This window comes from Schistocerca serialis, chromosome 3 (assembly GCF_023864345.2).
Source record: "Schistocerca serialis cubense isolate TAMUIC-IGC-003099 chromosome 3, iqSchSeri2.2, whole genome shotgun sequence".
Classification (NCBI taxonomy): Eukaryota; Metazoa; Arthropoda; class Insecta; order Orthoptera; family Acrididae; genus Schistocerca; species Schistocerca serialis.
The window spans coordinates 102,636,775-102,662,450 of record NC_064640.1 but is presented as its reverse complement, the minus strand read 5'-3'; the positions used below and the strand labels follow the sequence as shown (position 1 = coordinate 102,662,450).

At 38.0% G+C, this 25,676-nt stretch overlaps 1 protein-coding gene across 5 annotated transcripts in view; it reads left to right on the top strand.

Moving 5' to 3' along the window:
• The first annotated feature begins 492 nt into the window (after window positions 1-492).
• Window positions 493-25,676, top strand: part of LOC126469771 (putative transmembrane protein 183BP) — a 95,794-nt gene continuing 70,610 nt past the window's right edge. For 3 of the 5 annotated variants that reach the window (XR_007586071.1, XM_050096999.1, XM_050096998.1), the window contains exon 1: window positions 495-702. The gene's annotated coding sequence lies outside the window, so the exon portion shown is untranslated. Of the gene's footprint in view, window positions 703-25,676 lie in introns of all 5 variants that reach the window. The other 2 variants (XM_050097001.1, XM_050097000.1) reach the window with 2 other exon arrangements.

The window sequence follows — 25,676 nt, the reverse complement described above, 5'->3', positions numbered from 1 at the left end:
AGACATTTTAATGCCCTGTGCACACAAATACAAACACTAGACTGAGCAAACAGCTGTTTCGCGCCAGATTTGCGACGATCTCCTGTCCACACGCTCCAACTTGTCTGCGCAGATGTGGTTTGAACCGACAGATTTGAGAGGTTTCGCTCAAACCTCCAACTCCAACTTCCAGGTTTGCACACACCTCAGGTTGGTGCAAATCTTCTGTTCACACGCAACGATCTGTCTGCGCAGATGTGATGTGCGCAGACATTTGCGCAGACAGATCGTTGCGTGTGGACGGGCTTTTACCGTAAGCACTATCTAGGTTTCTGCTGGCGCTGTGTTCATTATTTTCTACATAAATTGGCAATAAATTCAAATACCTTAATGTGCATTCTAATTATGCTCCCTTTTGCGATAATTTTCGAGATAGCTCTTTGCTGATTGTATATGCAACGTCATGTACTTTTATATTTACAATTCAGGGAAATTTACGTCGGTTATGTTTGTGTACCTGATACGTAATTGATTGATTTGTGTGTGGGCGTGTGTGTGTTAAAATCAATGATGTTTGAGTGGTGAAGGTGGGGAGGAGTAGTAGGCAGCAACAGTCAGAGCGCTGGTGTCAACTATGACAGTACCGGTAGGAGCGATTTTACAAATGTGAGACGAAGTTAATCTGGAAATGTTCTGAAGGCGGTACCCTTCGATTTTTGGGAGGTTAGTATCCTAACAAAATTAGAAAGTTTACCGCATCAGTAAATATCTTGTAGTATATATTTCTGGCAGATTTAAATAAGTTGCCATACTTGGATGAGGAACGCGTAGTAGTGAAAAGAAATGCTATCATTTTCTACATATATACTCTGCAGTAACACTTTAAGCTCTGTGGTTTACGAATAATCGTCAAGTAACAGTACTGTGTGGCTTATTTTGTTTAATTAGGAGGAATATCAGAAATTTTTCACTTAATTGGTGTAATATGATTTGTGAGATTTTTATGTAAACCTATATCAGATGTACATCAGAAATCAACTGCTGTGAATAGGCCTTACAGTTCAATAAATTTTATTACATTAAAACACTATTTTACATTTCTTGAATTATTTCAGATATGAATTACTGTATTTATGTCAAGGAAAGATTATCCCTCCACACCTTACTGTGCCCTAACACCAGTATGTATGTGCTTATACAATAGTGAAATAAAATTTACTTATTTATTTATTGATTTATTTATTTATTTGTCCATATAAATCTCTTTTTCAGTACATGTATTGTACACAGGATATTGGACAGAAAACTTTTTTTAGCTATTGGTTTTTCAAACGTCAAACGTACATGATTTAAATTTTTATGACAAATTGGATCTATACAGTGAATAATTACAAATTTATGAAATACTGCATATTTATAACTTATTTCTACAATTAAAGATACAAATTACATTTTTTCTTGCATAAGATACTGAGAGATTGAATAGTAGCAGTTTTTCATAAGGTAGGCTGTCACAGACTTTGTAGTTCAGGAAGAGATTTTATGTGTCTAGGTAATCTGTTGTAAAGTTTTGTTCCAACATGATATACACCTTTTTGGCATAATGTTATGTTACAATGATTCCTGGTACTGTAATCATGGACACTTTTGTTTTGAGGAAAAAGGTTTTCTTTTCTCAGTATGCTTTTTTTGACGTGCATGACTACTTCCAGTATATAAATGCAGGGAAGGGGTAGGATCTTTAGATTTTTAAAGAAAGGTTTGCCTGGGTTTCTGCTGCTCACTCATTTCATTATTCTTACAATAGCCTTTTGTTTCCTGAAAACTGTTATGGCCTGGTGTACATTTCCCCAGGAAATGATACCGTACTTCAGTATTGAATGTACCCGAGCAAAGTATACAGCCCTAACTATTTCTACACTAGTATTGTTGCAGAGAATTCTTACTACATAGCTCATTTTTGCTAGTTTTGAATATAGGGATGTGATATGAGTGCTCCATTTAAGATTCTCCTGGATATGAATCCCAAGAAATTTAGTTTCATTGACAGCACTAATGTTTTGGTTATCTATACATATTACAGGTTGTGCCAGATTTTTATTTTGATCAATGTGGAAATCCATTTTTTTTTTTTTTTTTTTTTTTTTTTGTGGGGGGGGGGGGGTCAACTAATAGCTTGTTTATGGTAAACCATTCAGACACTCTTGTTGTAATATCTTTTGCAGATGCAGTAAGATTTTCTTCTTTATTCCCTTCAATCAATAGACTGGTGTCATCTGCAAACAGTACTGGTACAGAATCCATAATGTGTGATGGGAAATCATTAATGTAGACCCAAAAAAGAAAGGGACCTAAAATAGAGCCCTGTGGAACACCATGACTTAGTCCACATGGTTCTGAAAGGTGTACCTGGAGTTCATTTCCTTCCATGTACTTAATTTCAGTTAGCTGAGAGCAGTATTCCAAATATGATTCAATCCACTGATTTGGCACACCTCTTACACCATACCATTCAAGCTTCCTCAGGAGTATAGAATGATCAATCACATCAAAAGCTTTTGTTAGGTTCAAGAATAAACCTGAGATATGGTTGTCCACTGCATTTAAGACATGGTTTATCAGATTGAAAGTGACTGTTTCAATTGATTGCAGTGGTCTTGAAACCATGTTGACATCCAGAAATAATATTATTCTTGTCAAAGAATGTAATTAGTTTTGAAAGGAACACTTATTCAATAATTTTCGAAAGTCCCGACAATAGAGACACAGGCCTATAGTTGCCCATGCATTGATGATCACCTTTTTTTATATAGAGGTATTACTTTTGCCATTTTCAGTTGCTGAGGGAAGACACCACATAAGGATGAATTGCATATGTCCAATAAAGGTGAAATTATTTGTCTTGCTGTTATTTTTTATAATATAATCTGGAATATCATCAATACCAGTTGAATACTTACTCTTCAGTGAATTAATGGTATTTAGGAACTGTTTGGCTTACTGGACTGAGGAATATGGATATATTATTTATTTCTATACATGAAAGTTCTTTACTTGTTGTATTAGGTGGATTTCCAAATTTTTCCTTCACTAATTTTCCAGTAACAGTTGCATAATAAGAATTGAAACTATTTGCAACTGCCCTAGGCTCAGTTACATTCTTACCATCATGTGATATCACAATATTTTTGTGAGTTGTCTTCGTATTTCTTTAAATAATTAATAAATTCTGGATTGCTGTGAGTTTTTGACTGCAGAAAAAGTTCCCGCTTCCTTTTACAAGATACTTTAATGCCTGATGTAATCCAGTTTTTGAATCCATCTGTGCTTTTGGAATTCACTTTCCTTTGTGGAAAGGCTATGTCAGTTATGCTTGAAAATGTTCAAAAAAATTTCCATCTTTTCATTGGTGCTAGAGATATCATACACTTCTCTCCAAGAACATTGCCTTTTTTTTTAAAAAAAAGTATTTTCTGAGTTATTTTTAACAATTGCAATTTAGTGAGTTTCATTGCTCATTCCGAAAACCAAGTGTCACTAGACTAGTATCTAATCACACTCTTTCTTTCTTTTTTTTCCATAACTCTATTGATACTTGTGCGGTTTTGAAGGTGCTCACAGGATGTTAATTCTACTTTGTCTTCCTCCCCCTTCGTGGAGATGTGCTAGGGCTAGGCATAAAATATAAATAAAATTGGAAGTTTGTATTTTTCACGTGTGAGCTATTTAGATATGAAAGCAACATACACAATTTGAATTAAATGCTGTTGGGCGTTATGCTGTGTCATATTGTAAATTTTTATAGACTACAGTTTTTGTCTATTTTCACAGAATGGCATGGCAGGATGCCCAAAAGCATTTTATCCAAAGTGTCATTGGCCCAAGAAGCAAATACACTTTTAGTATTCATAATTTGGATGAAATCTCAACATTCAGAATCCCTTTACCATCAGGTACCTAGGTATTTAGCAAAGAACTTTTGCAGAAATTGTTTCTTTATATACCTATCCGCAGAATATCAATGAATAACGCTCGTTGTCTTCGAACCATCTACAGGTGGCATTAGAAGATATTGTATGAGCAATTAAAAAAGTTTGTTGAGCTGTGTGATTTGCACTGTAAAAACTGCATTCTGTAGTACGCTACTCTGTGGAAAATGTGACCTCCAAAATGAAACTGCTGTGGAATAAAGATAAACGTGCATTGATTTGTTAACTAGAAATGCTGGAGTGATGGATTAAACGTGAAAATCGCTCAGAAATCATGACGTATGTAGATAAGCATGAAAGAAGAGTGTGAAACCACAACTGACCTGCCACGGATAGGAGGGAAATATGTAGGAAAAAAAAGTGAAGAGGGCTCAGTAGGACGACACACTTTGAGGTATTATGGGTTAGTCAGTTTTACAATGGAAGGAGCTTGTTAGCATATGTTTTGTAAAGGAAGGCACAAACTGGAGTATAGACCTTCAAGACAGGTTATCATGAAGCAACTAATGCATTTAAACAAAGATTAAGATATTAGTAAAGGGTTGAAACAGATAACTGCAAACTGTTTTCACAGGAAATGAATTTATGGTAAAAATGAAATGAAATTAACTATCAGACCACATAAGAAAATACACGTTTTCACCTATATTGACCATTTGTTGTGAAATATGGGCAAATTCCTTAAATTAAATCAGTTAACATGTTTGACATTAACATATCCACCAACTGTATAACAATATATTGACAGTACTTTCCTTTCTGTTCTTAGACGTACCTGTACCTTTACTAATGGATGGTTGTGAAACAGAGAATGTTATGTTACCAGTATTGATGATACATTAACAGTCAGTTATTACAGTTATTAGGGCCTATTCACAATAATCAAGCATTAAATATTTATCATCCAGCTAAACTTGCAGTAGAAAGTCATATTGAGAACATATACTACACTAAGATTTACTGGAATATGCTGTAATGTGAGAATAGTCTCTGCTGTTAAATAAGTTGCATGGTAACTCTGACCCGTTTCCATGTGTACATTATAATTATCAATATGAAATGGAACCTAATATAAAATTATTTATTACACTTCTTATCTCAAATGTGTACCACTACCAGAGGCTCAGATGTTTTGACATGGCTGAGTTGCTTCAGTTAGCCAGATTGTAAAGTTATTTGTTCCCTGATGCACAAGTATTCCTAAACTATGTTATCTAATTACCTATTGAGGCCATATGGAATGTAGTGAAATGAGAGATAGGACAAGCAGCCAAAGAACAGGATAACATAACTATTGAACTGAATGGAAGACCTATAACTGATGAGTTGAAGATAGTGGACAGATTTTGTAAATATAGTAGAAAGTGTAGAGACAAATATTCCAAGAGTAAAATCACGGCAGTATGTTAAAAGAGCAACTGTCATAAAAATCAGTCATATGAACATGAATTTCTTCTATTATCGTATGGCATGACAGCAGCATGTTTAGAAAAATTGTCATTACATTGCAAATGAATATATATACAAATATACTTAAAACAATGAACTAGTGACTGAAATGTTTCTTATACATGCAAGTGGTCAATGTGATATGATATACAGAAATATGACATGTATCGTGCGAGACTAGAAGTTATTGGTTACTCATCCATGTCCAGGTCTTGGATCCCTTTCATAGCTCGAGGTGTGGCTTCTATGAAGTCCTCTTCTGATCCACTGAATTTCCTAGTGACGTGCTCCAGAGTTTGTCCAGCTGCTCCAATCACAGCTTGGGTTATCTACGAATTCCCATTTATAGTGTGTGGCCTCTCATTTAGTGTGGCCACTTCGGGGGAAATTACGCATTGGGTTCTCAAAGGCTTAATCGTAGGTCCACTATTGTTTGACATGTGTGTAAACAACTTCCATCTAATATAGAACAACAACAATTAGTTCTTTTTGTGGATGATACTAATACTGCTATCAATCCAGTTCAGAAACAGAAGAAATGGTAAACAATGTTCTTGAGATATCATTGACTGGTTTTCTGCGAATGGTCTCGCCCTCAATTTTAAATAGAAAAATATGTTCAGTTCTCCACATCTAGGGGCGCTACTCCAATGATAAGTGTAAACATGGTGAGGAAATAATAAATATGTTGGAAATTTCAAAATTCTTGTGTCCATATTTGAGAATTTAAATTGGAAAAAGGACATGCAGAACTCCTGAAACAACTTAGTTCAGCCACATTTGCACTTAGAATAATCGCAAATCTTGGTGAGACAAATCAGTAAGCTGACACATTTTGCATGTTTTCGTTCAATAAGGTTCTGGGGTAACTAATGTTTAAGAAAGTAAGTCTTCATTGTGCAAAAATGTGCTGTAAGAATAATATGTGGTGCTCACCAATGATCTTGTAGACATCTGTTTAAGGAGTTGGGCAGTCTGACTACTACTTCACAGTATATTTATTCCGCCATGAAGTTTGCTTTAAATAATGCATTGCAGTTCAAAAAGAACCATGATGTTCATAATGCCTACACCAGAAGGAAAAATGATATTAATTACTCAACATTAAGGTGTCTTTAGCACAAAAAGGAGTGCACAATGCATAAAGTAAAATTTTTGATCACTTAGTTATATGCAGTGTCTTACACACAGCAAAATAAAATCTGAAAACAAACTGAAAAAGTTTTTCCTTGACAACCCTATTTATTTATTGTGATATATATTCCATAGATCCATTTCTGTGTGGTAAAGCATTTATGTGGAAAAAGTCAAAACACGTAATTCATTATTGTGTTTAGATCATTAAGAACCACAAGCAAACATAAAGAATACAAGTTAGAAAATGATGATCAAAAACACAATCAATAAGTTCTAATTATACTCACAAACAGAGATCAAGATACATTTTTCAAATATTCTCTAAACTGTTGTTTGTAAAGTAAAAAAGACCATCTTCTTGACTTGCGGAACACAAATTCCTGTAATTAAAGTGGCAAGATATGTTAAAGTGGGAATACACAGAAATACATGGGAAATAATCCATTCTATGGCTGATAAAGAATTCTTCTAGACAATAAAAACTTTTTTCAAGGAAGAACGCCTTTAGATTACTTTTAAATAGTGTATTATTACCTCATAAACACTTATTACTTGGAAGTGCGCAGATGATGTTCGTGCTTGTATATTTTGTACCTTTTTGCACCAGAGACAAATTTTTCGGGTCACAGTATGTGTCACATTACTGGCTTGCATTATGATGGAGTAACTCATCAATTTATACTGAGAAGGATTGTGAAGCATGAATTTCGTGACTGAAGAGATATATTGTGAGGTACTGGTTAGTATCCCTATTTACTTAAAAAGATTAAGGCATAAGCTTCTAGAGGGCACTCCGCACAGAATTCAAACAACCTTTCTCTGGCCTGCAGAGACTTTTTTCGAAAGCGATGAATTGTCCCAGAAGATTATTCCATAATGCATAAGTGATTGGAGGTAGCCAAAGCAGGCAGATTTTGAAAACATCGACTTCTTCGATTTTGGTTATTATCTGGATGGCAAATTTTGCCGAGCTAAGACTTTACAGGGTTTGGTGGATGTGGTGTTCCCAGTTAAGCTTGCCATCCATATGAATGCACAAGAATTTTGAACACGTGCGGTCTGTATCTACTGGCTCTCAGTGTGCGATGTTTATCTCTGTGGGCTTTTGTGACCAGAATGGAAATGAATGTAATCAGTTTGCCTGAGATTTATTGAATGAGGATTTATTGTGAACCACTTCAGAACATCTGCAAGTAATTGGTTATCATTTTACTCTGTGTTGGCAGATGTTTCGTTACATTTCCTTTACTTCACATCAATGGTCACAAATTTTTTGTCATCAGACTACCGGTTTTGCTCAATAATGACCATCTTCAGATATGTTTTATAAAAACATGTACTTTTATACTGGAGCCATAGTGGCATCGTCAAATGCTAAACACAAAATGGTGCCTGCAATATATAGTAAGCAACTTTACAATGTTTGTAGATGACTATCATAGCATATATTAATTTTTAAGGACTATAGAAAATGCAGTCAAGAGAGGTAGGACGATAGTTTGTAACATCTGAGAAATCGTCTTTTTTGTAGAGGGGCTTTGCAATAGCATACTTCATCCTGTCAGGGAAGATACCTTGTTTGAGGGAGACATTGAATATATGAGCTAGGGCCTTACTGAACTGATTGCAGCAGGAAATATTGTCAACCCCAGTCAAATTTTTGCTTTTTAAAGGAAATTATGGTTTTTCTTTCTTCCTGTGCTGTTATTGGGGCTATACCTATCTGTTTTAAAGAATCTGAGCTATGGTCTTTCAGTATTTTTATTTCCTTTTCTTAGGAGCCTTTGTGTCCTGTTTTCTCAGCAACACTTAAAAAGTGGTCATTAAAAAATTTTTGCCACCCTCTCTTGGTTTTGTCTACCTTCATTGTTGAGAACAATGCCTTAGGTCCTACTGGGCAGTTTGCATTACTCTCACTCCTTATCACTTCCCATACAGTTTTGATTTTGTGTCTAGATTTATTAATTTTGAAACAGATAAAATCTTTTTGATTTCTGAATAATTTTACTTTGTACATTACAATATTTTTTTATAGTGATTTAACTGGTTGGGGTTGTCTGAATTTTTTTGAGTTGATGTACAGCTCACATTTTCTTTTCCATGAAATCTTAATACCAATGGCTATCAAGGGCTTTTTGCTGAGTTTCTTCAGTTGGGTCTTATATATCCTTTTGGGGTGGTACTTTAAAATGTAAGTGCCACCTCACTACTGAAAAAATTGTTCTTGGCATTGGCTTATCTAAATTATACACAGATCTCTAGTCTGTGTCTTGGAGATGTGATTTCAAAGTCTTCATGATTTCTTCATTAATTAACTAGCTATTTTCCAGTGGGGCCACTTTCATTTTCATTGATATTTGCACTGTTAATAGTGATTCTTGGTCCATCATAGTCAGAGAGACCATTCAGGACTTGTCTGATAGTTGTCACCCATTTTGGCCTGGTCTATAAATATTTTATCAATTAGTGTTCTTGTACGTGAATTTGTTCTAGTAGGGAAAATAACTACAGAAGCAAGATTGTTTGTGGATATCAAATTTTCTTAGGTCTGATCTGTCTGTGGAGGTTGTTAGTAAGTTTACATTGAAGTCCTTAAAAACTATCACATCTCTTCTGTGATTGAACATGTATATTAAGAAAGCATCTAACTACATCAAAAAAGAGTAATGTTCACCAAAGGTCCACTGTGTATTGTTACTATTGATAAACAAGAATTATTTTAAAGACAAACCTATGGCACAAACTTCCGAATATTGTTCTAAATAATAATTCAGCACATCAGTTGCCCTACCGGTGATATTGTTTTTAACATAGATGGCAATGCCACCTTTTTCTTTGTTTTCTAGAGAATGATTTTGTTAAGTAATAATTATTTATCACAAGTATTTCTATACTAGAATTAATAATTAAGCACAGAACATGGGCTTAACCTATACCTCGTGGCTCATTGACATTGATTATAAATTCATTGATCTTACTGCAGAGGACTCTAATTTCTATTCTGTAGAAGAATTTCTCTTATTGTAATGTGTGCAAGGTGGTGGGTAGGAATTAGTGACATCCACATTTTTTTAATTACAAATGTTCAGCATGTAGCCATATGTACAAATTAATTTGCAATGTGAATGTAAAATACTCATTCCACATCATTAAGATTTATCGTACAATTCATCCGTGGAATGTGAAACTTAATTACCTTAGCATCATGTCATGGTATTAGTACAAGCAACCCTACATGGGCACTCTGTTCTCCACATATCCTTCATATGTGGTGTTTCTTAAACATGATGCAACATAAATGTATCTTTTCAACTTTCTATTAACAGTTTGTAGCACGTGAGATTGGTACATCAGTTAGTTTCTTGGGACATCTGAGCAGAGAATCACACTTCAACAGATTTCTATTAATCTTGAATATGTTTGGTTCCTGTTACCTTACAAAAGGTATCCAGCGGGGATATTTTGTGACCTTGCCAAGGCATTTGATTGTGTAGATCACAACACTCTTAAAGCTTCCACATTATGGCATTAAAGAAGACAAATCTTCGAGTTGGATAGAATCATACTTACAGGACAGGAAGAAAAGGGTTGCCCTAAGGGGGACAGGTACAGAATTAAAATCAGACTGGGGAAATATAAAGTATCGAGTCCCGCAGGCCTTGATTCTTGGGCCACTAATTTTCCTGATCTACATTAATGATCTACTAATAACAATTAATAACAGAGCAAAAGTAGTAGTGTTGGCCAACGATACAAGAATCCTCGTAAAAGGACCAAACTCCACAATGCAGGATACAGCCATGACAGTCTCTACTCAAGTACACAAATGGTTCACTGCAAATAGCCTGACCTTAAATCTTTCAAAGACCAATATGATACAGTTTCTGACAAAAATAAAATAAAATAAAGTTCCTGAAATACACGTTAACAATCACAAAATTAATGAAACCGTGCTTACAAAATTCCTAGGTATCCGGATAGACAGTCACCTAAGATGGAAAGAACAAATTGATCAGCTGGTCAAGAAACGTAGCTCATCGTGCTTTGCACTAAGAGCTCTCAATCATTTAGTGGACAGAGACATAATGTTGTTGTCATACTTTGCATATTTCCATTCTGTTATCTCCTATGGCATAATCTTGTGAGGAAATGCTGCAGGTGTTGAAAAAGTCTTCAGAATACAAAAATGAGCAGTGAGACTAATATGTGGGGTCCCTAATAGGCCATCTTGCAGAGGTCTCTTCAAATCTCTCAGGATACTTACCATCACAGGTCAGTATATATACTCACTGATGTTATTTGTAGCCAACAACAGGGAATGGTTTCAGAAAAATTGTGACATTCACAACCATGACACAAGACAAGTGAAAAATTTTCACCAAGGCTCTGCAACTCTCACTAAAGTACACAGGGGAGTCACTGAGTCATGTATAAAGGTCTTCAATAAGCTCCCTATCAATATAAAAAAGGAAATAAATAATGTACAGGTTTTGAAAAGGAAACTAAAATTATTCCTCATTGGACAAACTTTCTATAAAATGAAAGAATACTTAGTTATAAGGTATAAGAGTGGGGGAAACTGCCTAAGAAAGCACCCCCTTAAAGAAAAAGTGTGATGCTGTTATTTGTAGTTTAACTGAAATTGTGGTGATAAAATGTAAATTTTTCTATGTCATTATGAGAAAATGTGAACTCCCATGTATCCCACACTCTTGAGCATTCACTTAAACCTCGTCCTAAAGAATGCAGTTAAAATTTGTATTTAACCCAAACCATGACCATGAAGCAAATTTACCTGCTTGTATATGTCAGTAGCATAAAAATATGCACTATCACTTATTCTACTATTTTAAACTGTTTTTGGCATTATGCAGGCTTTAATACTGCATGCAAGTAATTGTTCTTGGTAAATAAACAAATGTCTGTGCAATGTGATGTATTAATGTTCATGTACTACTGTATTGTATCAATTTACTTGTTCTATATTACTTGTACACTGGTTGTACAATATGTAATCAACATGACAAAATAAATAAATAAACACCTGTTACCCACAGAATTAGTCAGTTGATATTTTTGTTTTTATCATGATGTTCTGTTATCTTGTGTGAGCTTTTCTTGTTTCCTGGGGCATCAGCTGCACTTCTGCGCCTTCTTATCAGTTGTTGTCTTCTTTCCTCTCACTGTTCTTTCTGTGTTGTCCTCTGCATTCCATGTCATAAATTTTCATGTCTCCCTGATAGATACAGTTCTGACTTGTGTGATGACACCTCTTATCCTGACTATCAAATTAAACTCACTAAGAACTGGCATAACAAGGCGATATCCAAAACAGTGAAGCTGCAATTGGTGGAATCATTGGTATTCTCTGGGTTCTTGTGTGCTAAGAGACCTGGACCATGAAAGCTAGTAATGAGGCAAATTGAAACCTTCAAAATTCGGCATTGGAAGATGATGATACGTGTTCCAAAGACAGAAAAAACAATAAATGTTTCTATTATAGAAGAACTGAGCATTGCAAAACGTTTGTGTTTCCTTGTCAGCAAAACCTACTTCCAGTTCCTTGAGCACATTTTGAAAAGAGTAGGGGATAATGTAGAGAACATCATCTTGCTAGGCAAAGCTGAAGGCACAAGACCACGAGAAAGATCAGCTAGTAGGTGGATGGATCAAGAAAAGATGATTACCAGCCTATCCTGTCACATGAAATTAAAAACAGTTGAAGGTCACTGTGTACAGAGATGTGTAGTCAAAGATGCACTGATGTAAGAAATGAGGTTACAACACTTGGCAATGATTAAACCAACTAATAATTAGTATCATGTGTATTTTTGTCCAACAAGTGCCTTTCTACCTTTGTTATGTATGTATGTATGTATGTATGTATGTACAGGGTGTTTCAAAAATGACCGGTATATTTGAAACGGCAATAAAAACTAAACGAGCAGCGATAGAAATACACCGTTTGTTGCAATATGCTTGGGACAACAGTATATTTTCAGGCAGACAAACTTTCGAAATTACAGTAGTTACAATTTTCAACAACAGATGGCGCTGCGGTCTGGGAAACTCTATAGTACGATATTTTCCACATATCCACCATGCGTAGCAATAATACGGCGTAGTCTCTGAATGAAATTACCCGAAACCTTTGACAACGTGTCTGGCGGAATGGCTTCACATGCAGATGAGATGTACTGCTTCAGCTGTTCAATTGTTTCTGGATTCTGGCGGTACACCTGGTCTTTCAAGTGTCCCCACAGAAAGAAGTCACAGGGGTTCATGTCTGGCAAATAGGGAGGCCAATCCACGCCGCCTCCTGTATGTTTCGGATAGCCCAAAGCAATCACACGATCATCGAAATATTCATTCAGGAAATTAAAGACGTCGGCCATGCGATGTGGCCGGGCTCCATCTTGCATAAACCACGAGGTGTTCGCAGTGTCGTCTAAGGCAGTTTGTACCGCCACAAATTCACGAAGAATGTCCAGATAGCGTGATGCAGTAATAGTTTCGGATCTGAAAAATGGGCCAATGATTCCTTTGGAAGAAATGGCGGCCCAGACCAGTACTTTTTGAGGATGCAGGGACGATGGGACCGCAACGTGGGGCTTTTCGGTTCCCCATATGCGCCAGTTCTGTTTATTGACGAAGCCGTCCAGGTAAAAATAAGCTTCGTCAGTAAACCAAATGCTGCCCACATGCATATCGCCGTCATCAATCCTGTGCACTATATCGTTAGCGAATGTCTCTCGTGCAGCAATGGTAGCGGCGCTGAGGGGTTGCCGCGTTTGAAGTTTGTATGGATAGAGGTGTAAACTCTGGCGCATGAGACGATACGTGGACGTTGGCGTCATTTGGACCGCAGCTGCAACACGGCGAATGGAAACCCGAGGCCGCTGTTGGATCACCTGCTGCACTAGCTGCACGTTGCCCTCTGTGGTTGCCGTACGCGGTCGCCCTACCTTTCCAGCACGTTCATCCGTCACGTTCCCAGTCCGTTGAAATTTTTCAAACAGATCCTTTATTGTATCGCTTTTCGGTCCTTTGGTTACATTAAACCTCCGTTGAAAACTTCGTCTTGTTGCAACAACACTGTGTTCTAGGTGGTGGAATTCCAACACCAGAAAAATCCTCTGTTCTAAGGAATAAACCATGTTGTCTACAGCACACTTGCACGTTGTGAACAGCACACACTTACAGCAGAAAGACGACGTACAGAATGGCGCACCCACAGACTGCGTTGTCTTCTATATCTTTCACATCACTTGCAGTGCCATCTGTTGTTGAAAATTGTAACTACTGTAATTTCGAAAGTTTGTCCGCCTGAAAATGTACTGTTGTCCCAAGCATATTGCAACAAACGGTGTAATTCTATCGCTGTTCGTTTAGTTTTTATTGCCGTTTCAAATATACCGGTCATTTTTGAAACACCCTGTATGTATGTATGCATGCATGCATTGCACACGGCATGGTAATATGCTCCTGTGATTCAAGCTGTCCACTGTCACACGTTTTGAGATTTTGTTTCTCATCTTTGTTGACTATGAGTATGCTTGTTGACTAGATATAAAATGAACCTACTCCCAAGATGGATATATGTCCTCCATCAGTAGTCTTTCCGTGATGTTATTTTCATCGTGGCAGCAACATCAGCAATTGTTACGAAGTTGTCTCGAATGAAAAACAGCCTACAGTTGCACTAATTTATTCTAAACCTTGACCATGGTTTCTGCTATAGTAATATAGCCTTCTTCAGAAGTCATAAGCTTTTATAAATGAAAAATGTCTTAGCCCAGCGGCTGAGTCAAAATCAATAAAATAACTTCAACAGTCATAAGCCTGTATCAGCCATAAGTAAAACTACATATGGCACTGTATTTTCTCCGCCACTACATCTGTTATACTAGGCACCTAGTATCTTCTCTATCTGTGAATGACTGTTCATCCAGGAAAATATCATATCATATGTTGTGTTCTGTCTATTAACAGGTTCAAAACTAAACCACAAATACGACTTGTATCCTGCATGGAAAATATTTTATTTATCAGGGTTTGGAGTAATAAATGAAAAGCTCTCAGAATCAACATGGTTACCTCTGTCTATGAATGTTTTTTAAAAAGGTTCTGGAACCCATAGAGAACTTTGTTTTGTGCCAGACTGGCCATTAGGTTTGCACTCAGAATATGTTCTAAAATTCTACTCCCTACAGAAGGGCTGATTATGGTGGAAGTTGTGTGGATCATTTCTGCTGTTTCTTTTATAGGCAGGTGTGGCCTGTACTCTTTTTTTTTTTTTTTTTTTTTTCCAGTTATTGGGAACAATTGTTTGTTAATTTGGAATGGAGCTGATTAACTTGAAAATTCTGGCCAGAACCCGTACAGATAATGTAGATAAGGCATCATTAAGTTTTAGTAACTTTGGTTTAATTTCAGCAACAGTACGGATAACCACATCATTCATTCATCTTTAAAATGGTGTGACAGCACTTGCCTGCGAAAGGCAAAGGTCCCGAGTTCGAGTCTCGGTCCGGCACACAGTTTTAATCTACCAGGAAGTTTCAATTTTTATTATGTTACACAGGCTAGTAGTGTCTGGAGAAAGAAAATCAGAAGTGATAAGGAAGCAAACATGAAACAGAATAATTCTAAAAACTGTAAAAAAAGTAGTTGTCTTAAGTTTCTAAAGCATTCAGCTCTATAAATTTCTTTTTATATAAAAAAAAGAAAAAAGAAAAACTGGACAATTGCAAGTAGGGTTTGTGCTCTGAGGCTTCCGTATGAACTTAATTGTGTAAGTAGTTCATCCTGTAGGTTTTGAGGTGAGAAAGTTTGCGAGTATCAAAATTGGAAGCTTAAATGTGTATATTCTACCAAGGGATTGTAAACCTTAGTGTTTGACATAAATTTCAACTTGATACATCTGCCCATTTGTGATAAAAAGTGGTTTTAACGGACGGACAACAAAGTGATCCTGTAAGGGTTCTGTTTTTACTGAATGAGATATTGAACTGTAAAAGTGAAAGGGCATAAAGTATCCTGTAAAAAGGATAGTATTATTTTTTTGTGTCTCTAATACTTTGAGGTAAATACTTGTGCTTCTTAGCATGGCAGTTTGTAGTCTGTAATTTAGAGAATGCATGCTACATCACTATGAAAATTATCCTAGCTATAGCACCTGCAATTGCTACCCATTTCCTACAGCACGATTCACAGGAAATTATACTGTGTAAGCAATGGATTCATACCAGTCTTGACACTCTGGACACAAACCAGGTGGCAATGAATGAATGTATTGAAGAAGTAGGAACAAAAATTTGCCATTAAGATGAGCTTGTTATCCTAATAGATTTTCCCAAAACTATCATTTCTCATTCAGGATACAGTGCAAGATTTCCACTGGGGAAACAGTCAAGCAACAATCAATCCATTTGTCAACTATTTCCCCCAAAATGACGAGGTGAAATCAAAGTTTTGTGTTGTCAGTAACTATCTGTGACATGACACAATTACTGTTCATGTTTTTATCAAGGAGCTGATAAAGTATGCAAAAACAGTTTGCTCAAATTTCCCACATCTGTTATTTCAGTGATGGCTCTAGTACTCAGTGCACAACTTCCAAAAATTGTGTGTTTGTGGTACCATCAAAGAGATGGGAATGATGGCGGAACAGAATATTTTGCTACAAGAGTGGAAAGTCACCATATTATGGCATTGGAGATTGGAGATACAACGAACTAGCAGCAGGAGCCAGCTTGCAGTCACCAGTTTATAGGCAGATTCTTACATCTATTGTTTTGTTTCTGCACAGAGAGCATTAATGGCATTAAATTTGGTTTCAACAGCAAAGAAAGAGATTGAACAAAATAAATCATTAAGAGAGGAGAAGTCTAAACCTGAGTATACTTTAGCAGGAACTAGAGATTTTTTGCTAACAGATGAAACAATAATTCAGGTCAGCAAAATTTGAAATAACGCATTACATTTTCTGACCAAAATTAGTGACAATAGTGAAGGAGGTATAGTAATATGATACCTCCAGCCAGGACAATGTGTTGCATTCATTTATGAAGAAAGAGTGGTGAGTCAGAAACAGCAGGAAGGCATCCATTGAGCAGGATGACGCCTTAATAACCTTTATGCACCCACACGGGTCACCATATTCATTTTATTGCCTATCAAAGAGTGATAACTGTTGGATTCCAGAACAGCACATTATTGTGGTTATTCCAACTCCATCACTGATGTAGTCTGACTGGCTGTGTAGTTACAATTATATTTTCTGTAAAGGTCTCATTATTACTGCTGAGGTGGCCAAGTTGCCACTGTTGTTACGGTAGCCCAAGTTTGTGAGTTCATGAAACGGTTTCTGGTGCAGTATACTGTTAAGACAATTTCTTGGTGCCACTATTACACAGCTATGCACTAGGATCAGGGAACAGGATATGAGAACAAAGGTTCTACAACACTCCAACAAATTAGTAACAAAGTCACACAAATGAGTTAAAAAGGTTTACTTATCTTTGTGACTTGTCAAATAGTGACGTCTGCAATACTGCATGTAATATAACACAAAAAAGGCTCTCAGTGGCTAAGTACAAATAACCGTAGGTAACCGTCATGGTACGTAGCAAATGCAATTTTGCAACAACATTCTGTTTAACTTCTAAGAGTTCACCAAACAATGTTCCCATCTAAGTCAGCCCTGGATAATGATCTGTAACCAAGTGGGCAAGAGCCGATCTTCTCTCTTCCAAGTGGGCTTCTGTGCATTGTCGTCAGGTCATTGGTGGATTGTACTCGGCCGGCAATTGGCTGAGGCAAAGTAGATATCTTCAGCCTCAGTGCTACCCGTAGCACTGGTGGAACTCACGCAAGTGCCGAGTCTCTATGGCACTGGCAACAGCTTCCATCTTTGCACCTGTGGTGCTTTTTCCCTGGCTGTGTCTTGTTCAGACAACACGACAATGTTCAACAGAAAATTAATGAAGCTTCTGAAAAATTCAAGTAGCATGGAGTAAACATAAGTTTAAGATCACAAAGGAAACCACCCATGGCTACTGTTCCACAGCTTTGGGCACGGCTCCTGTGACAATGAGGATGCTGGTTCTCTCACATAAAAAAGTAGGGGTGGTTAAGTCACTGTGGACTGTAGTAACACATTTATACAATTTTTCATCAGTACATTTAAATTTCACATGAACCACAAAATTCTATGAACACAAAATATGCTAAACTTTATACTGGAACGAAACTAACACATCGATAGAATCGCAAGATAAAGACACGCATTCAAAATTCTCATTAACACACATCCTCTCCAAAAGATATCAGCAGACTGCTATGGACTTCATTAAAATTTGCACTCTTCAACAATGGTCTAAAATTTGAGAAGGCATTTTATAGAATGTGTGTTGCACCTGGTCTGCAAAGATTTTACTACCGTGATCCGTTTCCTTGGTAATGTACAGTTAAATTTTTAAGTTTGTAGATAGTTTTAATCTATAGTTATTACAGCAGAAAAAACTGTCTGTGTATGTGATGGTGGGTTGTGACAAAAGATGCCCTACCTTTGTTTACTTTTTCAATTCTTCTGATTCGACCTCACTTTCTGTTCATCAGGATTTGATATTATCTTTCTCAGAGAGTATTAAACAGCTGAAAAATATAATAAAAGACGTCAGATTTGAGTACCTGCGGAATATGGACGTACCTTTATAATATCTCCACTTGGTTATTGCCTTTGAGGGCCTTGTTTGAATTAAAAAGCCAAGCCAACATTTTAGGTGGTTTGGAACATGGTCTTTCCAGTTAAAATAGTTTAAAGGAGTTTGCAGAATACACTTTCTTGTAAAAGTGGGCCAAAAGTACCTATTCTTGGCATTTCACAAAAATTGACTTTGACCTTAATTTTTCTAAACTCTTGGAAAACTGTAGGAGAACTAAATTTTATATTCTAAGACCTTGTGTTGGTATGTCACAACATGCAAAGTTCCAGGGTTATCACACTCTTAGTGTTGGGGGATATAAAAAGCTAAGCTTCATACTTTTTGACAGTGGCTATTTTTTGGCTTACTTTCATACATATGAAAATTACTCGTGAAATATTTTATTATTTGTTAACTTAAGAGTGTGAAAAGTTGTACAAGAAATGCCTAGTTCAGAAAGAAGTGTACAGGGAAGTGTTGAGGGATGAGGTAAAGTAACACATGAAGCTCTCAGAAGCAGTGGCAAAACTTGGCTTAATAGTGGAACTAATTACAAAATCTAGTGTGAGAAAGACAAGGGGAGTATTATGTCAAGATGAGAAAGAACTGGAGACAGGGATACAAAACAAGAGGACTGAGGGTTACTTCATCTTGCATTCATGTTCCAGATCTCCATAGTGACTAAATAATGCCAAATTTTTGATAAAATACAAACACTGAGAATCACATTTTCTGGTATTTTATCTAATGTATTGCACAGTTTAGCCTTTCACTTGTCAGCGATATTAAATTGTTTAACAATTTTAGAACTCACTTTTCTCTGATTCTCAATGTGCTTTTGTTATATACTGATCCACAGTTCTTTCGCGGTGCTCTTCTTGTGGAAACATTTTGTTGTTTTCATCCTTGATTATTGTGCAAGTTTCTGAACAATTCTAGATTGCCAGGCAAATGTATCCTGTATTTTGTTGTGATACCATTAGATAGAATTTTAGGCGTAGGTGTGCTGTTAGAGTAGAAAAGCATCTTGATGCTGAAACACTTGGAGTGAAAATATGCACAAATGCTGGGAATCAAAACTGGGTCTCCTGCTTACTAGGAAGGTGCATTAACTACTAAGCCACCTTGGCACAGCAGTTCACACAACTGTAAGGATTACCCTGGCATCCCTTCCTCCTTGATCCAATTTCTCACTGCTGCCCCAGTCTATTGTATTACACATGAACAGACTTGCCGAAGGTCTCCACGTTCTGGAATAGTGCCTCAGTGTCGAACGTAAACGGGAGATCCAGTTCGAAACCCAGGTGCAGGTATTTACACAAATGAAATGACCCAACTTCAGAGACTTTACTGGTCTCACACAGATTTGATTTTATGTATATTGACTGAAGCGGTAAGTGAACATTTGTTTCAAAGCTGGGAATTGAACCTGTCTCTCCTGCTTAGAAGGCAGGTGCGTTAGCCAGGGTAATCTGTGAAGTTATGTGAACTCCTGTGCCAAGGTGGCTTGGTGGCTAAAGCACCTGCATAGTAAGCGGGAGACTTGAGTTCAGTTCCCGGCCTTGGTACAAATTTTCACTTGCTGCTTCAGTCTATATACATAAAACCATATCTGTAAGAGACTAGTAAAGTCTCTGAAGTTATTTCATTTGTAGGATTTTAACTGATTATGAATCTTAAATCTGAAGCAGTTACCTATTTCTAAGGATTTGACTGGTTTTCCTTTCATATGAAGTTTTAAGCACTCATTTTTTCATTGCGATACCTGTGAGCCAGTCTATTTTCGTTCCAGTTCTTTGGTATGTTTGATCAACACTATATTTACACAATCTAGAATTTTGTGCGTAGGTTGATACACTTGTATTTAATGATTTTATTCTCTTGTACTAACTTCCATAACACTAAATTCAAGAATAGAGGTGGGAAATCACCTTCTGCCGACCCAGTTTTAGTGAAGAACTTTTGGAATTTAACTGTTCAAAATTTGAATCCTTTTTGGGAACCATGAATGCATGATTGAATCACTCTAATATTGTTTGATGATTCAGTGCATAACCTTTCAATGCTTCCTATATTTGTTTTCTGATGTAATCACCCTGGAAATCAGCAAATGGGAATTGTCATTTGGCCAGGCCCACATTATTTGTGGAGTGTTGCAGGCTGAACATGTTGTAACTGGCTTAATGGTCTGGTCTGAAACAAATTTCTGAGTGTTAGTTAGCATCATCTGAGAATAGTTTCAGGATAAAAATTGAGAGCATGTAATTCACATTCTGTAATGTCTTGGCATTATGTTCAGGTTATTGATTTTTTATCTTGTGACTTTCCCTTATTTTCCATCTATACAACAATGGCGAGCAAATATATTGTCTTTCTTCGCTATGTTACTGGCTCAGATACTGTCGGACTATAAAGCCAAAATAAATGGAAGTCCACATGTACCTTACACACAACTACAGGTACTGATACAGTTGCCATGTACAGAGAAACTACAGTCAGATTTTATTCTATTTATTTAAGCTGAGATATTTCACATAATAGCATCTAAATGAGTCATATCGATTCATGCTTCATTCTGATATAACTTTTCATCCTAGCCCTCTGGGGCTTAGCATTCATTTGCCGAGTGTGGGCTTGGCGACCCCGGGGTTCCTGAGATGTGGACTGATAATCATCGCCAGTCCCCTGTCACGTAATCTCTGGGTGCACTTCAGTGACCACTGTATGGCATGGCTGTGGAATGGTGTGTGTCACAGGGATCTTGGCTTGACCGCCCAGATTGCAAGAATGGAGCAAACCTGTATAAAAGAAACCCCAATCTCAATGTGTGCTGTGCACTAATCAGATGCATGGCTGTTGAGGTGGAACAGTTGTTAGCGGGCAACCTCTGGGGAACCTGCCACACCTTAGTTGTATAAGCCTCTGTCTGAGTGTACCGTTATTTCCCTAGCTGCTTGTGCGACTGAGATGGAACCTTTTGAAATCTTCGTCTTCTCCCAGTGTGATGGGTGTACTACCTGGGAGTATTCACACCCATTCATACGAAACAAAGAGAGAGGCTGGATTAAAGTAACAGGGCTCATGGAATCATAAATAATAATGTGTTTCTGGTGATAGAGGATGGAGGGAACATTTGAAAAAAGTGTCTCCTTTCTATATCAATAAAGACTTGGAAGGACTTGCTGACAGCTTAGTCTACTAAATGCTTATATAATGGTTCCTTGCTAATCAGAACTAACTGGTCAAAGCAGATTCAACTTATTAAGAAACTGCACAAACTGGGTGAATATGATGTTGTTGTTGTGATGCACACTTCTCTCAACTCCAGCAAGGGCCTGGCGCCGTGCAGTGAAGATATGGACATGGACATAGCAGAACTGGAGCAAGAATAGTCATCTTAGGGGATAGTCAATGTGGAGCAACAAAAACAAATGAATAATGGAGGAAGTGGAAAGATTGCCACTTTCATTTTCACATTCAAATCTGATGTTGCCGGAACATATTCTGGCAGGATTCCTTTGACTTAATTTTAGACCTTATGTACTAAACCCTATGTGGTGCTATAAATGTCCATGTTTTGGCTATACTGCCATGAGTTGTGGAGATGAAGCAACCTGCAGGAAGGGTGGAAAAGCAGCCCATGACACTGGGAGTGACTACCCATCTCAGACGATCTGCATCAACTGGTGTGGGAGCCACCCAGTCTGGAGCCAAGAAAAAAGAATGTAAGGCAATGAAACCCTCTGTCTTTGCCATTTTGTGTTCTTACATGGTACACATCTATTCCCAAGGTTGACGCTTTGCTACAGACGACATCTAGTTTGCCACTATCCACCACCAACACCTGTAGTTGCATGTGAACATGCCAGGGCAAAGCGAGTAAGGATAAAGCAATCCAGGCAGCTGCCACAGAAAAGACCAGCACCAGTTCTACAGTGGGCATTAAGAAGCATGCTAGTGTCTTGCTGTTGAGGTAGTGTGTCACACGTCAATAGTAAGAAGAGTGGCTGTAAGTGACAAACCATAAGCTGCATCTAGTAAAATATACAATGTGGCATTCCTCTTTTCAGCCACACCGGTGCTGTGTGAGGTCCTCCTTACTCGCCTTTGCATGGTCTACAGCCCTATGGTGCAAGGCTTCTTGCTCCGGCAAGAGGAACCTGCGATATGTGGTACTTGTGGCGTACAGATCACAGTACGCCACATATTATTCGGCTGTTTTATTTTCAGATCAATGGTGGCAGCTCTTTTGCCAACAGATTTAACCTTTATTGTAATTGACAATCAGATGAATGTGGGTGGACTTCAAGGTTTTTGAAATTGCCCAATTTGTTCCCCAATTTTTTTAAGTGATCAGCCAGCCACAAATTTGTGGAAATCTGTTTTAGTTTTCATCTTGACTGACTGAGATTTACTTAAGTTTTAGACCGTCTGAACAATTTTAATACTGTCTTCCATGATATGACTTTGTGTGATTGTATAGGTGATCGTGGGTGAGAATGGGGGACAATGAGTGCAATTTTATCCCAGATTAACCCTTTTCTCAATTTTTTTTCCATTTTTAACCGCATTCATTTCTACTAATTCCGTATGGGTGCTGATTATCTTGTCGTTGAGTGCCCCTAACCCCTCCCCCCTACACACACATACATACCAGGAAATATGTGCACACTGTGGGAACAGAGAAGAGAATGAAGTCATTAAGTGCAGCCTATCTGGTAGGGCGGGGGGGGGGGGGGGGGGGGCTGACTGCACCACATTTCAGTAGCAAAACACACTATATTTGGGTCATTAATTCCTGAAGAAATTGGGGGTGATGGAGACCTGGTAAAGGGACTCCTATAGCTCTTTAATGATACTGATTGGCTTTTCTTCAATGTCATTGTTACTGTTTCATCTCCCTGGTGAAATGAACCCACCCCCCCTCCCTGCCCAGCTTCTCTGTACTAGTGACAGTGGTCCTCAGTGATAACCTGTCCTGGACACCCTTAAAATGATGATCCACTGGAATGGCAGTAGTTGTTACTGTCACACGCTGGAATGAAACATCTCATTTCCTCTTTTTCTCTCCAAGAAACAAACTTCACTAATGACCATTCTTCAACCCTTTGAGGTAACTGTTCATTTTGTTGGAACTATACTGGCCCCAAGGGAGCATCTGGAAGTGTCTGGACACTGATTCACACAGATGTTGTCATGAATGGATTTCCCTCCACACCACACTGGAAGCAATAGCAGTAAGTGTGCAGATGACCCCAGTGACTTGTAATGTTTATTTATCTCTGGGCAGGGTACCTACTTACCTTGAGATGAGCACATTAATCCGACAACTCTCCTCCTTTTATTCAATTTTGGGGTTTCAGTATGCACCACCCCCTATGTGAAATTACCACTTCTGATTGACCAGCTTCTTTCCAACCTTGATCTGTCTCCTCAGTGGTGATGTAGTGGTCTTACCCACTTCAGAACTGCCCATGGCACCTTATCAGCTATTGACCTTAAGATCTCATCCCTGAATCTCAAGACTTCACTACAGTGGTTGCTACACATTGATCTTTGTGACAGTGACCACTTCCCAATGGCCCTGTTACTTCCTTGTCACTTCTCGACAGACCAGTTACCCTGTTGGGCTCTTTGAAGAGCCAGCTGGCAGTTGTATAGCTCTGCTCTCCCCTTTTCCCCGTCTGTCAGACTGAATCAACAAGGTTGTGGGACATATCTCTGACATGACAATTCGATCTGCTGGTACTACTATTTTCCTTTCTACAGAGGCCCCTCCATTGCCAGTCAGTGCCATGGTGGGCCAAAAACAGTACAACTACTTTTCAGGATCATTCAATGGCCGTGGAACATATCAAGTCACATACTTCAGAGACCACCTTCCTCACTTTTAATCGGCTTTGCATTATGGCTCGCTGTCCAATTAAATGCAATAAGAAGGAATATTGGAAGCACTCCCTGAGAATGTAAATCTCTCTGCCCCAGTTGTGGGTCAAGCTCAGTAATCTTCCAGAGGTCAACAACTGTTCTGGGTCTCTTTCTTCATGGTAGTATTCATACTGATGTGTCGGTTCTTGCTGAACTCTTTGCAACCTACTTTGAGACACCTTTGACATCCTGTTCTTACCCAGCAACCTTTAAATGCTTAAACAATAAGCTGAAGACATTCCCCCATTCTTCAACCCCTTGGCATAATTTTTCCAATCCTTAAACCTGGCAAAAACTGGATATCCATCAGCAGCTACCAAGTGGCTAGCCTTGCCAAAATGCTTTGCAAACTTCTGAAAAAGATGGTAGCCTGGTGGTGGTGGTGGTGGTGGTGGTGGTGGTGCTGTGTTCTCAAATCACGGGGCCTTTTGTCCCTCTAACAGTGTAACCGCCCATCTGGTTAGGTCAGAAAGAGCAATTTGATAAGCTTTTTCTAAGTGCCAACACCTCATTGCAGCCTTTTTTGACCTATATAAGGCATACACCACCACTTGGCACCATGACAGTTTACTTACCCTCTGTGACTGTGACTTTCGAGACTCCCTAATGATTTTTATTAGTCAGTTTTTTCCCAGCCTGTTGTTTCAGGTTAGAGACTGTACAGCTCTCAGCTCTGTGTCAGAGAGAAGGGCATCACGTAGCGCTCCATGCTGATTGCTACACTCATCCCCATCGCCATCAATGAGCTAGTGACATCCATCTGACCACTGGTCAACTCCGCACTGTATGGTGATAGCTTTTGTATTTATATTAGCTTGAAACATATCATTGGCTGAATGCCAGCTCCAAGGTGTCGTCCGAAGGGTCTTCCACTCAGACCATTTCACATGGCTTCTGCATAACTCTGAAAATATGAGTTGTGCATATCTGTTGTTTTACCACAGTCCATCCTGATGCAGAACTCTGTCTTGGTACATAGCACTTGGACATCGTTGTATAATCCAGATTTTTATGGTTACTCATTGATAAATAGCTGTTGTGATTGTGTAGTATTTGCAACTTAATACTAGTGGCATGTAAAACCTTGGGGTGCAGACATCACACTACTCTCCTCCACATTTACTGGACCATAGTCTCATCCAAATTTGACTATGGTTGCCATGTTTATGGCTCAGAGGAAATTTCAGCTTTGAAATTGTTGGACACAGTTTATCATCATGGAGTAAGTGTGACTATTGGTGTCTTCCAGAATTATTCCACAGTCAGCCTCCTTGCTGAAGTGAGGATCTTCCCCCTTCAGTTCTGAGGGTACCTATGCAATCACCACTCAACGATTAGATAATTGTCCAACTTCAAATTCCTTTTCCACACAAGAGATTACCCCCTAACCTCCTTAGAATGTGCTCTCTGTGTTATCCCACACCTCCATCCCTCCTCAGCATGATTAGAATCCAGATGCTTACGTCGTTCGTCTAAGCCTCACGCC